The sequence below is a fragment of the Poeciliopsis prolifica genome, unplaced genomic scaffold, assembly GCF_027474105.1.
Source record: "Poeciliopsis prolifica strain line A6 unplaced genomic scaffold, Auburn_PproV2 SCAFFOLD018, whole genome shotgun sequence".
Classification (NCBI taxonomy): Eukaryota; Metazoa; Chordata; class Actinopteri; order Cyprinodontiformes; family Poeciliidae; genus Poeciliopsis; species Poeciliopsis prolifica.
Genome location: NW_026562393.1, coordinates 3,771,406 through 3,786,950, shown reverse-complemented (window position 1 = coordinate 3,786,950; position 15,545 = coordinate 3,771,406). Strand labels below are relative to the sequence as shown.

General features: G+C 40.0%; 1 pseudogene; it reads left to right on the top strand.

Annotated features, from left to right (window-relative positions):
- Positions 1–15,166, top strand: part of LOC129368350 (heparan sulfate glucosamine 3-O-sulfotransferase 3A1-like) — a 33,399-nt pseudogene extending 18,233 nt beyond the window's left edge.
- Positions 15,167–15,545: the final 379 nt, after the last annotated feature.

The following is a 15,545-nucleotide window of genomic DNA, read 5'->3' as shown; positions in this document are numbered from 1 at the left end:
AGTATTTACTTGAGTAAAACAAACCAATTGTCAAAAGGTTTTTAATCATTACTTTGATAACTTAACAGCTTCATTGAGTCTGGTGTAGGAAAGGAGATATAGACTTCAAATTTGATGAGATTTCTTGTGTAATTATGACGTTTGCATTTCTTACTGGTTTGACTGGTCTGCATTATAACTGCCAGAGATGAGAGATGTACAAATATATTCCCATTGGGGATCTTAGGAAACATATGAAATCAGAGGCTAGAAATAATGGCATCAACGTTATAATAAATGTATAAAATTTCAAAGAAAGTGAAAAAAAATACTTGATTTCTTCCAACTTTGACAATCTTATTTAATGTCTTTTTAGCACTGAAAATCTTGTTCAATTTTAAGCGGGGAGAGGAAAATATCCCGACAGTATGTCCATTGTCCCAACTTTAGAAAGGAGGTTATGCCTTGTAATTACATTCTATTTCTAGATCCATTCGTCTTTCCTTACAGAGAGCTGACAGGTTAAAACATTAGCACGTTGTCAGCGGCTCTTCAGACGCTGCACTTCTCCATTGCACTTTATATTAACTTCCTCCAACTCAGCTTCCCAGATAGGGTTACCTCTCTGGAGCCTGGGGAGAAGGAGGAGGTGTTTTCCTGTTGCATGGCCGGTTTAGCAAAGCCATGATGGGGCCTTCTGCATTCTCACTGGAGGTTTGTTGGATTCTGGGTCACAGTCCTTCCCTGGGCGCCCGCTGGCTGCACTTTGACTGTTCTGTGTTGGTTTAGCTCCTGTGACATTCCACATTGGGTCATTTTTCACCTTTTCTATCAGCAAACAACCTGCTCTCCATCCTTCCCCACCATGCTGGCACTGCATGCAGCCACAGCAAGCTTGAGGCAACTGTTGCTGATAGCAAAGCGGTCTCGACACCTCTGCATCACCTGTTCGTTATGCATAACAGTGCTGCCTCAACAGAAACGAGCTGTGTGAAGTTCCATTTTCCCCAGGCTATTTATTTAATGGATAATGCAGGGGACGCAAAATGGAAATAACGCATTCGACCGTGTCTTTAACCCCGGCTCCTCCCTGCATGCCTTCCTGAACTGCATTTCTTCTCAACCCCAGTGAGCATAAATCATTTGGGTGACTTATTATCACCGTGCTGATTATTTATTCTCCAAGGAAGTTTGAGGAGAAGCACAAAATTTCTATCGAATATTAAAAGCTACCAGGGTGTGTAAATCTCAATCTGTTTCTGCCTGTATCTTTCGGAGCAAAATCTTAGCGAAAGGTTGCAGAGATTGTTCAAGCATGTTGACATCAGAAGAAGAGATAAGTCGGAGAGCATTTATACATGCTAATCTCGGCCCTGCTCTGCTTCATCTGTGGTGCAGTGATGGCAGAAAAGGGTTCAAGCTTCCCCTGGTGTGCTTTGACCATGGCTTGGCTCTGAGATGAGAAAATCGCTCTGATGTGCCAGGCGCTTTGTATTCTGAGCCTGGGAGTTGAAGGATGCAGACAGGAGGAAAGAGGGAGGAGGCAGAAAGAAGAAGAGACGGTAATCACTTTTACACTCCGTGATATTGGTGTACACCTAACCCCTAACTCCATCAAATATCACCCACCCCCCCTCCTTTCAACCTCAGTCTAAATAGAAACTTGATCTTCAGGTTTAGCCTGTACTTCAAGGCAGTTTTGATGTCTTCCTAATTTTTTTGGAAAGCTTACACTCTAGACTCCATGTGCTCCCAAAAGTGTTTAAATTATACTGTCAAATATTTGGGTTTCATTATGCTGCAACTATCAGATTTCAAGTAGGAATTATGTTCTACTACTTTCCTTGTTCTTCTGTCTCTAGATCAAGAAACACTGTACTGAAGGAGAGTAATAACTGTAATGAAATTCAGGACGATGGCAACTGAAACCTACACCAACTCTCTGCTGTGAGGTAGACAGCGGCATATGGGAGGGTTCACAGCGAACTAATCTGGCAGCCCGTCTAACTCCAGCGCTCTTGGCTAAGAAGTTACCTGACTAATTTTGGCTTCTATATGCCAACGTTTGTGCAGAACTATGAAGTCCTCTTAGAAGTAGGTCTATTTTAGAAAATCCCAGGCGGTTTGCAGCTCTCAGAACTAGACCATCGAGAATCAACCTGTCAGGCTTATTGCTTTAATTAGGTGTCGTACCGGACATTGATTTTGAGTGTAGATGCGCCAGTGTAGTATTATCAATGCATTGGTATTCTTTTCTTTTCTGTGCTGTGGATGTGGGATGAAAATACCTGGAGATAAAAGCAGACACATTGAAGCTGAAGGGTTGGCAAGATTGAAAATGACATTGTCTCCACAAGCTTTTCTTCTTGTTGAAATATGCATTGTGTGGTAAAATAAGGAGACAAATTGTCGGATGTAGCACCAAACACACACGCATACAAACCCCAACAAACACTCTTCACCACACCCAGCTCCTCCTCTTTTCCTTTGTTTTTGTTCATCCTTATGATCCATTATCATAAAATAGAACAGACTCCAGTGTCATCCAGTTCGACAGAGCTGTGGGAATATTTCAAATAGCACCATGCCACATCTGTTCCTTTTGCAAAGAAAGAAAGTTTTAGTTTCCTAATGCTTCTTAATATTTTTACCAGATGCATTAAACAACAAACATCTCCTGACATCTAATGTAGAGGATTTTGATATATGCAACATCGACAATAGGTAAATATTGATGGCAATCCAGGAAGTTTGTTGCAATACTGATAGGTTAGAAATGTCAAATGTACTGTATATTTTGCAGGTTCAAATCATGCCATGGTCAAATGAAAGCTATTGGTCAACATTTAGCCTATCGCTGCAGTGAATAGAAACTTGACACAATAAGAAGCTGTTTTGGTTTACCTGGACTAATGAACATCATTTCAGTTTAAGTTGTGTTACATAGCAAGAAATTACAGCTCTTCACATTACTAACTCAAGGCTCAAGGAAGACAGTAGTGGGCCTAATGTTGACCCCTGTAGGACCTCATAACTAATGTGTGAATATGTGGGTTCTCTCCAAGTGCTCAGTCTTGATTGAATTGATAAAGTGCTCTAGAAGTACAGGCCATTTACCATTTAACTTTATTTTTTTATCCCTTAATTTAAACTAAAATTTAGGAGCTAATCATCTAAAATTAGTACCAGCCAGTCATAGAAGGTGAAGATCTGAAATCAGACATAAAATCTGATTTGTGCTAATTGTTTCCAAAGCTAATATGCACAATTAGCTTTTTGCATATTTCCCACTTTAAATGTAGTTATATAATTATTAGACTGAGAGGCCTTTCACAAAACAGCGGTTGTCTCGTGTGTGCCACATCCAAACATAGTGCAATGTGTAAAAGGACACAAATTCACCCAACAGCTGAAATAGCACAGCGCTACAATTGTACACCACCTCAGAACATGTCCTTTTTTATTTGTAAAAATTGAATTTAGCTTCAATTACAGAAAATGTTTCTGTTTTCTTTCAAAAGTTTATTCTGGTTCCACGTCAGTACCTACGTTCTTGAGACTCTTCATTATTCTTGTCTGACTAAAAAGCAATAAAACCATAAAATTTAGCTTTTTAAGGTTGTTTAATAATTTGTATTTGTCAGGATTAATACTGAGCATAGCTGAGAACAACACATCTGTCTTGGAGATGTTTTTCAGTTACACAGAAGTCATCTATATTTAAGAAAATATGTCTAACAGTTTGTGACTAACGTGTCACCAGACAGAGCAGGGAAAATGTTCAGGAAAGTTTGCGTCTCTGTCTGTGCTGGTAAAAAGAGAGAACCTCAGTGGGATTGTGTATCTGCCAGCTCATCATTTCAGCAGCTGTTTCACGAATGATCAAACCCTCTACTTAAGTTATTAGAGTTTCCCTTTTTATTATTTAAGTCACAAGCTACTGGGATTTTTTTTTCATATTGCCGTTCCTTCGTCTTTCGACACAAACAGCAGCTGTAGCAGCAGCAGTGGAGCCACTCAGGTGGGACGTGGGCCAGCAGAGATGTGCCCCACAGCAGATATCTTCCAAGCATATAAAAAGTCTCAAACGCTCATATTGAAAGTTTCAGCAGCTTATAATTCACCATGCCAGTGGTCCAAAAAACAAAAGACCAAGCCTTTTGTTATGGTTAATTATCAGAGTAGACTCCTTTAAAGCCTTCCATTTTGCGCTGAACAAATTCATATTTAATTTTGCTCTCACAAATTTGACACAGGGCTTTGAAATTTTCCATTCAGATCAGGCTTAAAGAGGGAATTTTAAGCCTATGAAATGAGTCCCATTACAGTTCATTTTCTAGATTGTTTCAACACTAAAAACCATAGAAAAAGATAAAAAGGGCTGCACACTGGTCTAATGCTTCCTAATGAAACCACCTTTAGCATATGACAGAACATTTCAAACCACAATACCTTGAAAATTAGCTTTGGCATTAAAGCCAAATTTAGGTGTCTTATCTCTTATAAGCTGCTGAGTCCCAAAAAACTGACTTGGCAGAATGAAAAAATAGCACAGAGCTTTTATCCAAAGCCAATCCCACTGAAGTGTCATTTCCACAAACTCTGTCTCGAGCTGCTTGTAGCTCTGAACTGGGTCAGAGAAATATGAAAAAGTAAAAGCAGTGCTTTCTGAGAAAAGCCTCACACCACCTATGTGATGGCAGTCCATGTAACACACAGCTCCTTTAGGTTTATATGGGCTGCTGAACATTTTGGTTTAATGCTAAATTAATCCTAATTTCTGGGTTTTCAGACACTTCAATCAGTGATCTTAAATTCTTTTGTCTTAAATTAGCTCAGCAGACTTACAATCAGTTGATGTGACTGACACATCTCAGAAGCTCAAGTTAATATTATACAAATGATCGGTTCTGTATGCTAGCCCGTGTCCATAATTACATGAAACTGTAGTTACAACAGTAGTATTGGTTTTCAAATTTTACACAAGAATTTTTCCACTTTGTTAGGTTTTTGTTTAAATGTTCTAAACATTTTAAATCTCCTGTTAGCATGTGGGTTCAGTTGGATATCTTAATGAATTTGCTCCAAACCATCTAAATCATGTCTTCTGCTGTTTCTGTCACTTTACTCTTACTGATCTTTACTACTCAGTTCTGGACGTCACCTTCCCGACTTCTGACACACAGCCTGGATCTGACGCCCAGATCCAGGCTGTGGATCCAACTTGTGGATCAAAGTGACTTAATCGCATCCTTCCGACCACTCTGCATCCCTCAATCACTCTTCCTGAGGCGGGTGAATAATTCAACGCGTGGCCATAAAGATAAAGCTTTCTTTTACCCATTACGTAATATACTGAGGGAGAAGAAAAAGAAGACCGATTCTGTTAAAATACTGCTGACAAATTTATAAGAACAAGCTGCAAAGCCAACTATAAATGTTTTACGAAATCACATAGTGGTTTTTCTATGGTACGAAAGAAAGAAAAGAAGAGAAGAGAAAAGCCTCAGCTCAGTCGAAAGGCACATTTCCAGCTTGAAGATGCATTTAACAGGCTTTAAGAGAATGTTTTATGACAGTGGATTATAAAATACTCTTTCATCAGTAAATGTCGAAAAAGTAATAGCGCATACCGGACCACTTTTATCTTCCTGTCCTTTATTTTTCATTTTAAGTGTGTAAGAAAACAAAATATAAACTTTTCAAGTGGAGCCACACTAACTGAAATCTAATTGCAACCATGTTTATTTTTCAAACCTGAATGTGAAGATAAATGTTAAATATATTTCAGTTCCTCATTTTCATTCATTTTTTAATACCAGGGAGAAATGATTAATGCTTACAAGCTTTATCAAATCAGTCATCTCAGCTTGTTAGTTTTTTTTCAGCCCAATTTCCTTCTCCGGACCCAGTCAGAACGCCTCCATGAAACCCGTTCATATCCACTTTGTCTAATTTCAAAGATAACGACTCATCATTTTGACAGCACATTTCCTGTTGTTGAAAAGCAGTCATTTTTATTTACTTAAACACTCTTATCGGAAAGTGTCCTCTATGTTGGTTTCGGTTGCTATTTCTTAAAGGACGAGTGTTCACCATATCTCTCTTATCTAAAGAGTCAGAAATACTTCCTAACTCCCTACATTTCCCACAAACCTTGTTTTATTTCTGTTGGAGCATGATTAAAATTTTTCAGAAATCTTGTGCTGGACTGTACTTTTAAACAAATCTATAGTTTATGATGTTAAGAATATCAAATAAAAGCTTTCCATCAGAGTTGTCACAATTGTCAAAGCAAATAGTGTTGCTTTTTTTAGATAACATGGCTCATTATATCACAGATAACCTCATCAGAATAGAGTATCCGACTTTATTTACAATTGTTGGCCAAACTAAATCGCAGTGATACACACTATGGTCAACTTACAGTCGAGCAAATGGTATAAATGTGAGAAGAATATCTTTTGCCTTATTGAGGATATTAGTCACACTGTTTATTGACTCCCTCACTAAACATTGTTTTCTGAAAGCCCAGCAACTGTTGCAAAGCTATGGCAGATAGAAACTCAGTTGGTTCTGGTCATAATCCAATGTCTTGTTGCATCTCTCAATAATCTCAGTTGAGTCTCATTTAATTTAGTCTTTTCTGGTATTAGCAGCAGTGCCTTTATACTTGTGAAGACAAAAGGAGGTTATAAAGGAATTTTTGCAGGGTATATAGAAAAGTATCTTTCTTTCCTCTTTTTAGGCTGAACTTGTCTTTACTTGTCATACCAAACAACTAAAGAAACATTTCACACTAGAGCTACATTCACTCAGCCGCTATCACAACACACATTACTTTTAGCTAAACGATGGCGCATTACCCATGAATGGAGAAATATGGAACAGTGATGAACTTTTGAGGAGTGTCCAGCCAACCAAATTCACTAATCGAGTTCATTATTGACTCATCCATAAAAATACCCAAAACAACATCTAAAGCTGGCTCATGGGGATGATCTGATGCTGCTCTGCTGCTTTGATACCTGGATGACTTGCTGTTATTGTTTGAATCATAAATTCTGCTCTGAACCCCCAAAAAATATTCAACAGCCATCATTTGGCAAGTTTAAGCTGACGTGCACTTGAACGATGCACCTCCGCCTCCGATTTGTTTGAAAAACGGGTTTTAGGCCCATTTTGAAAAAGTCAGGACTGAAATCTGTTTCAGATGCCGCCGCATCCCCTTGAACAAGACGCTTGTACTTGAAAACCCTCCATTGTGGCTGAAATAAATAAAATCGGCAAAGGCAAGACAGCCAAAATTCCTCCGCAGTGATGTCAAAAACTCATTGCCAGTTACGCAACTAGTTTTTAGTTTTAGGGGGCAATTACTTTTTCATATAGGGTCTGGTTGGTTTTGGCAGCCTTTTCTTTCAAGTAACAAAACCATTTGGACACTTCTATTAGTTTATGCTCTGCTCATCTACAAATAGCAGATTTGAAACATTTAAGTGTGACAAAAGACAAAAAAAGAAGAAATCTGTGAAGGGGAAAACACTTTTTTCCCCCAGCACTTCATATGTTTTCATTTGAGCTGCTTTACGTATAGTAGCACAGTTGGTGCTTACAGCTCACACGGCAGGTGAAGTACTGTGTTTTCACGCAAGGCTGAGAAAGCTGTAGGGCTCCAAGCTGAAAAGACCGGGCTTCCCCCACCACCGCACATCGGTCATTACTCTAAATCATTCCCTACTTCCTCCTCCTCCTTTACCCATTGACCTCCGCTTGCATCCGCTGACCTGGAAAATATCTGGTGAGTCCGAGCCACCGAGAGCGGTAGTGGGCCCTCCCGTCGCCTCAAAATAGCAAAAATATTGAGCCAATTACAAGATTATTATCTGGTGGCAGTGGCAGGGCCACGCCGTGGGAGTGTTTTTATGCCTGCCAGAGCTCCCTGCTGGAGGAAGAAAAATGAACCAAAGATTGGTGGGGGAGAAGTGGTCAGCCCTCATGCCCACTTGCCTCCGTGTTGTTGCAACTCCTTTCACTTGACAGACATTGGCTGAGATCCAAACTGCTTACTAAAAGGTCATAGCCCACAAGAAAGGAGCCCAGTTGGAGCTGATTCTGTTTTACTTAGTGCTAATTCATTAAATGTTTAATGCATACAGATGATTTACAGTTTTTAAAAAAATGCCATTAATGCACTCTTTTGTTCATTTGTGGTGAGACATGAGTCACAGGCTGTACATGGCTGCAGAGGGAATTAGTTTGCAAGTAAAACTCGGTCATTGGGAAAAGCAATGATGCGTCAGAGCCTTTATTTCAAGGTAGTTAGTTTATAGACAAGCTTACAAAGGGGTGCATTGAGTGATGTATTGCCTGTTGTTTTTGTAATTGGGAGTAGAGCTGCTCTTGGCATTCATTTTCAAACGGTTGGTTCCATATAAGTAAAATTACAGTTTGTAATGTTCTGTCATGTACACAAACTGTTTGCTGTGTTTATGCTCTAAACATCTGTCACTCTTAATATTTGCCTTTTTTTCACTGCAGCTCCTACACACATGGCAGAGCAGTGAAACTGATTTAAAGTGAAGACTGCTGCGTTTCATTTAGGAGCTTGCGTCTTGTGTCTTGAACAGATCCCGCTCCCTGTGTTTCCTGCGTCAGCGGGCTTTGGGAGTTGTATTTTAGCAGCGCTGTAAAGACATCAAAAAGCAGACTTGGGAGCTGCAGTAAATCTTGGCCGCTTGGACGTTTTGTCATCTGTTACATCACCTACAGTACTAAAGCCGCAGAGGTTTTCTTTGGAAAGTGCTGCTCGCTGCTGCTGCACAGTGGAAAGAAAGACTTAGGCTTAATTTGCTTTCAGTAAAACAAAAACAGTGTTCATTGCTTCTCTTTTGAAGTGTGAAACTGCAGAACTTGTAGATGCATTTGGCATGTGTTGACACACCCATTTTTGTTCTATTTTAAATGTAAGGATTGTTTTAGAAGACATACTGTCAAATACGTCAAACCAAAAATATGAGCTGTCCTTAAACCATTCCAAATTTTGGAATGGTTTATCCAAAATTTAGGATTTTTTGTTTTCTTGTTTTTTTTTTTTTTGTTGTTTTTTTTTTTTTTTTTGTAAATGGAAAGAAGACACTTTCTATACACAAAGTCTATTCTTTTATTGTTAATGCATAAGCAGTAGTAAAACGGTGCCAAAGGTAGGCATTATTTGAGTCCATACTCTGTAGAACCGCTCATTCCTCACTCCTCTATATTCAAGTGATTCTCAGTTGGATTTGGATCTGTATTTTGACTGGACATTCCATCCCACTGTAGTTCTGGCTGCACGTTTAGGATTCTGATCCGTCTGAAAGTTGCTTGTAGCCTCTAACAGATTTCCTTTCAAGATCACTTAACTTCCCTGAAGAAAAAATGTCTTCACATCATGATGCTGTATCCGGCATATCAGTGTGGGGATGGTGTGGTCAGGATGATGTGCAGCGTTTCCTACAAGTGTAGCGTTTTGTGTTAAAAGAACAGATATTTACAATCAAAGTCAACCAATAAATTTGCTTCCTCTGACCAGGAATCACTTTTCCACATGTTTGGGGTATCTCCTTTACTCCCTTTTGGCTAACCGCAAATGGGACTTCTTTGAATTGAATTAATTTCTTTACAGAATGACTTCCTTCTGATTTCCCCTTTTTGGCCAAGTTTGTGGTTGTGACAAAATGCAAAAAGGTTTAGGGGTGTGAACACTTTGAACAACACTGCATATAGTGACCTACAGTGTATTTATTCCATGACTGTATCCCACAAGCATATGGTTTCCCCCTACATCAAGCTGAATACATGAGTGGTTTATGATTTCCTTGCTCGTGCTGTCCTGATCACAACATACCACATTTTTCCTGACTCTGAGGCTCCCTCCTGAGTTTCCCAGCTCCACCACATCACTGATGAGAGAGGATCGACCACAGAGCAAGCAGGACGCACACCATCAAATATGGATGCTTCCTTTTGGACAAACTCGTCTTTTTCGTATCACAATAATGTTCTTCTTCATTGCAGAGTTATACGTTTTACGGTCCATTTTGGAACTCAAGTCGCTCTCGAATCAGCATGATTACAAAATAAGCAGGAAGGAATTCAGACATGCTGGCGTCTGCAAGTCCCAGTTTATCAATAATTAGTCTCACTGCTCTTTATCATTGGCGTAGGAGCTTAGTAGTCTTTGTAGTCCCAGAAGACATTGGTTTTTGTTTCAAAGCACCACCGTACGGCCTTACTGTGTACTTCTGGTGCGATGAGGCAGAGCTAATGTGAGAGGAAAGGGGCCTTGTCCAAGATGCTTGCTACACAGCTGTGGAAGACGTCCCAGATACTGAGAGGATTCTGGAGGTCGGGTGACGGTCAGAGTTGCAGAGTTGCAGGCTGATCTCGAGACATCGGTGCACCCTTGTTGGTACTGTTGCTCTTATCGACCACTTCCCTCCTGTTCCTCCTTTGCTGACCTCGTAGAACGACTCCTTAAAGAGGAGAGCGGATGTGCTGCGATAAATCGACATCTTGCTTTTAGAAATGTTACACTCAGAACTTTCTTGTGACTAAGTAGTGCAGTTTATTCCATAGTAACTTATAAGGTTTTAATTTTCATGCCCAAAAATATGCAGAGCACTTTATATTGCTTTTAAGGTTCACCAAAACTTTGGTAGCATTTTCCATTATAGAATTTAAGTAATTTCTCTACTAGAAGACAAAACACCACAGTTGTTTTTCTCCAGCATGTTGCATCATTTTGGGAAGGTAGGACATTGTTTTTTGAATAAGTGTCTCACCTAATATCTTAACTATATTTTCAAAAGATGTATTTCAACCTGATTATAAACATATTGGCAAACATTATCTCTTGTACATCTACTAAAAATATTGTCAACCCAAATTGGAAAGAGCCCATGTCCACATGATACGGGGATTTACAAAATGAGCCTTTGTAGCTGATATGTATCCTTGTCACATATTATACTTAATGTTTTTAAGTATAATGCACCTTATACTTAAAAACAAAGACACTGTCAAAACAAATTTTTTTTAGCGATTTTCAAATATATTTTTTAAATATTGACATTCCAGAAACCGAACCATGTCTTCATAGTATGTGGCAAAATTACAAACCAATAATAAGGAGCAGTCAGAACTTAAAAAGTACAGTAAAGGCGTAACCTTGAAACAATGTTGAAAGTACATTTGTTTTTGTTTTGTTTCATACGGAGCTAAAATTGTCAGAATAATCTCAGCCAGATTAGAAAGGGTTTTTTTTATTTTATTTATTTATTTTATTTTTTTGTACATCATTGTCCTGCCAGAGTGTCAGATGAATGTGTATGCGTCAGCCTGGGGGTGGGGGTAATTACAAACAGTGTTTGAGTGAAGCCTTAAGCAGCTCCAGGCTTCACATTCATCACGACAGTTAACGTCTTTGTTTTTCTGTGCGAAGCTCAGCGACAGCAAACATCTTGGTGGCCTCTGCCTCATTTTCCTCCATGTATGTTGAACGGAGCATGATTGTACAACAGCCTCAGGACAACAAAGAGGGCTCTGTGCCTGTCATCTTGACTGGCAGGCACAAGCTGTTTGTCCTTTGATCATGTGTGCTTGTGTTTACTATTGGATGAACCTGTAAACAACATGCTGAAGTGTTGAATAATCTGTAGACGTCGTCCTCTGTGTTCTCTGCAGTTTGATTTTGTTGTTCTGTTTTTTTTTACAGGTGTGCAAACTTTTTAAATTATCCCAATAATAGCCCAAGCCACTTAGCTGATGCCCATCCTCACTTTGAGCAAAACCAGGCAAGCGAATGAATAATTAACGCTTGCATTCTGTACTTTGGTGAATTTTAAAGCTGTATTCTGCAGAGACTCTCAATGGTAGAGGGAGGGCATGTTAATCATTCATGGGCTGCTTTTACTCACTTTGCTTAAGGTCACTATCCTTACGGCTGCTGAGCAGAGGGAAAGTAGCATAAGGTAAACATTTTCCGGTAAGTGCAGGAAAGGGTGGTAGACTTTTTTTTTTTCAGCTACCTGACCAGCAGTGCACAGCAGTTGGTGTGGGAGGGGCAGAGCTGTGTGAGTCTGTGCTAACGTCAAAAGTGAAGAAAGTCTTTCTTTTGGCGGTCTTATTCAATACATTTTGTAGTACCTTTTCAGGTGTCGGCCTAACTGACGTCTCTGCATTGTGCTTTAGTCAAAAGTGCAGATCAAATAAATATCCTACTTTCTCTTTATCATCTCTCAGGGATCTGATGCCGAAAACCCTGGAGGGCCAGATCACCATGGAGAAAACACCCAGCTACTTTGTGACCAGAGAGGCCCCGGCGAGGATATCGGCCATGTCCAGAGATACCAAACTGATCGTGGTAGTGAGGGACCCCGTCACCAGAGCTATCTCTGACTACACACAGACTCTGTCTAAGAAGCCCGATATTCCCTCTTTTGAAAGTCTCACCTTCAAAAACAGGACTACGGGGCTCATTGACACCTCATGGAGCGCCATCCAGATCGGCATCTACGCCAAGCACCTGGACAACTGGCTGCAGTACTTCCCCATGGACAGATCCTCTTTGAGCGGCGAGCGTCTGATCGCGACCCGGCCGGAGAGCTGGGCCGCGTGCAGGACTTCCTGGGCCTCAAGCGGATCATCACAGACAAACACTTTTACTTCAACCAGACCAAGGGATTCCCGTGCCTCAAGAAGGCAGAGGGCAGCAGTAAGCCCCACTGCCTGGGAAAAACCAAAGGGAGAACCCATCCGAACATTGATCCCGAGGTGGTGCAGAGGCTACGGGACTTCTACAGGCCCTTCAACATGAAGTTCTACCAGATGACAGGACGTTTCTTTGGCTGGGATCACTAAATGTCTTTTTTTTTTTTTGTGAAATAATGAGTGAGAAAAACAACAGATTCTTAGGCAAGCACTTGATGGTATGAGAATTTGACACTTTGGGCTTTAAGTTGGAATACACTAACCCTTACCCCAAATGTTGTCTTGTTTCCTCCAAACTCATTAATTGAAAATTGAAGCTATTGGACTTTTCTAAAAAAAAAAAAAAAAAGTTTGTAATTCAGATAGTTACACACTTAGTTAAACCAGATAAAAACCAGATATTACGTTAGACTTAACTTTGGCTTCTGTCAGTCAATTGGCATTAGCACAATTATTTGAATTTGTTAGTTACATTATTGATATTTTTTGTCTTTTCGTCAAGTTCAGAAATGTACACATATTTCTTAATATTGTGCAGAATTACCCATTAAAGTGTAAGATTTGGATTAAATATTTTGGGGTGTTCTCTATAACAGCGGTGTTCAAGTCCAGTCCTCGACTGGATGCATCCCTGCTCCAACACACCTGAATCAGATGAGTGGCTCGATACCAGGCCTGTTTGGAGCTGATCCCGTTCTGCTGGAGTATGGATCCTTCTAACAGTTGCAGAATGGTAGCTCTCGAGGACTGGATTTGAGCGCCCCTGACAATAGATTTCTAACATTTTGACCAATGTTTTAGTTTCTTCTCACAACAGTGGCCAAGTAATAAAGTATTTTTATCATACTACTGGACATGTTGCCACAACTATTCTCTGAATGCATTTGCAAACTATAATTCAAGTTTTTTTGTATTGCTTTTCTGTCTGCTTGACAGTAGAACACCGTCCTTTAATGGTTAACACATTTCTCACTACATCCGTCCCTGGGAGACAAACCAGCCTTCTTCCTGAGCGATGTGATGTTTGGACATTTTCAACTCAAATAAATGATCAAGGCATTTCCACTCATTTGAAGCAAGAATGAACGCAACTTGTGGAAATCCACAAGTCTCTAATTAATCTCTTCATAGATTTGTATTTTTGTTTTCTGCGCTGGTGCACGACAAAGCAGCATGAGGTGTTGCCTTCAAATACCTCCCCTAGTGTGCCTCCAACTAACTCTGTTGTGAATGAACCAATCAGAAGCTTTCAAAGCTATTAAATCTGCATTTTTGGCTTCCTAAAGTGAAAGGTTTGTTAATGGAAGCATCCAAATGTGAACAAACTCATAAACGGTGTCTCTGAGTGTTATTCTCCTACCATCGGGATTTCTTCCACCAGTTAATCAGCATTACCAGCTTTAAGCGATATGCAGAAGCCACAGATTAGGACAACATTATGCAAAACTCTTTCTGCGGAAATTCTTCTGACCTGTGCTCATATATTTTAAGAACTTGTTTAAAGATTTAAGTCACATTGCTCCATGTGTTCTGCATACATTTCCTCAGTTTGAATCCCAGTGGAAATGAGACAGAGATGATGAATATTATTATATTATGATGTTTTTCTACACAACAGTAATAAGATCAGTGGAGAAATGAGTTTTGAACATGAATTAAAGCTTTTAAAGTTTAATTATAGCATAAGGAGTACAGAAAGATAAAGAAATGTATTTGTATTTTTGAAATGTATTTATTCAAGAAGTGTAGTGTGCATCATGTATGTATTTTTGAATAACTCAGCGACTGTTTTCTGAGATTATCAAGCCTTTCCATTTTGCTTTTGAGTTTTGCTTTATTTGTTTGTTTGTTTGTTTTTTTTCCCCCTAACACCTCACTTTTGGGTTATTCACGTCTGTATGTTTTCTTTTTGATATACAGAGATGAATGTGTTGAGCGAACACTTCGCTTTGCGCTCGGTTCCAGAGCTGTGAGTTTGTTATTTCAAGGGTCGTTTCCCCGTCGTCAGTTAATGAAGCCACGGGCAGAGAGAGAGAGCACTCAGTGTTATTTAAGCAACATCGACTCCATTGGAGGGAAAAACGCCTCCGAACAGGACCTTTCAAAAACTGTGACTCAGATTTCCTCAACATGCCTCCTGGTGACGCAAACACACTCCACGCCACCACCAGTTGTCCTTTACTTTGAAACCAGGCTCCTGTGGAGGTCTGATTGAAAACCACCGAGCATGAGAACAGTGGCTCAGTTGTGTTCCTAATTTCTAACTACTTGCAGTGTGAGACTCCTTCCGAAGGGCGACGTGCCTGAAAATGCGCACGATCGGCGTGTTTTTGGGTGCGTGTCGGAAAACAGTCAGGTAAAGGTTAAAAAAAATACTGCAACTCAGCTGTTTGGGTTCATAGGCACTCCTTCAATAAAATACGTGATGATGAAAGCATCAGTCTGTGTCTGCTCTGTTTTCTGTCCACCTCAGAAAGCGTGGGATTTAATGGGACACCAAATCGGCAACATTAAAGACCAAACATTGAAGCTACTGCAGCGCCGCTCACGCATCTCACCACCATCCCAGCTGCCAGCAGAATCATAACAGTGCTTGGCTGCTCCACTCATATCTCCTCTCATACACCTTCACATATTGTCTCTGCTTATCTGTGTCCAGCCTCCAAGGCAGAGTGTCAAAGGAAGGAAGGACGGAAATGTTTTCTTATAATTTGGGGTCTGTTGGAAGCTCTTTTTTTGCACCGTGGGAAACTCAGAAGGACACTTTTCTGTATCAATGATATTTTTGATTGATCTATTTAGGATGGGTTGGTTTTTAC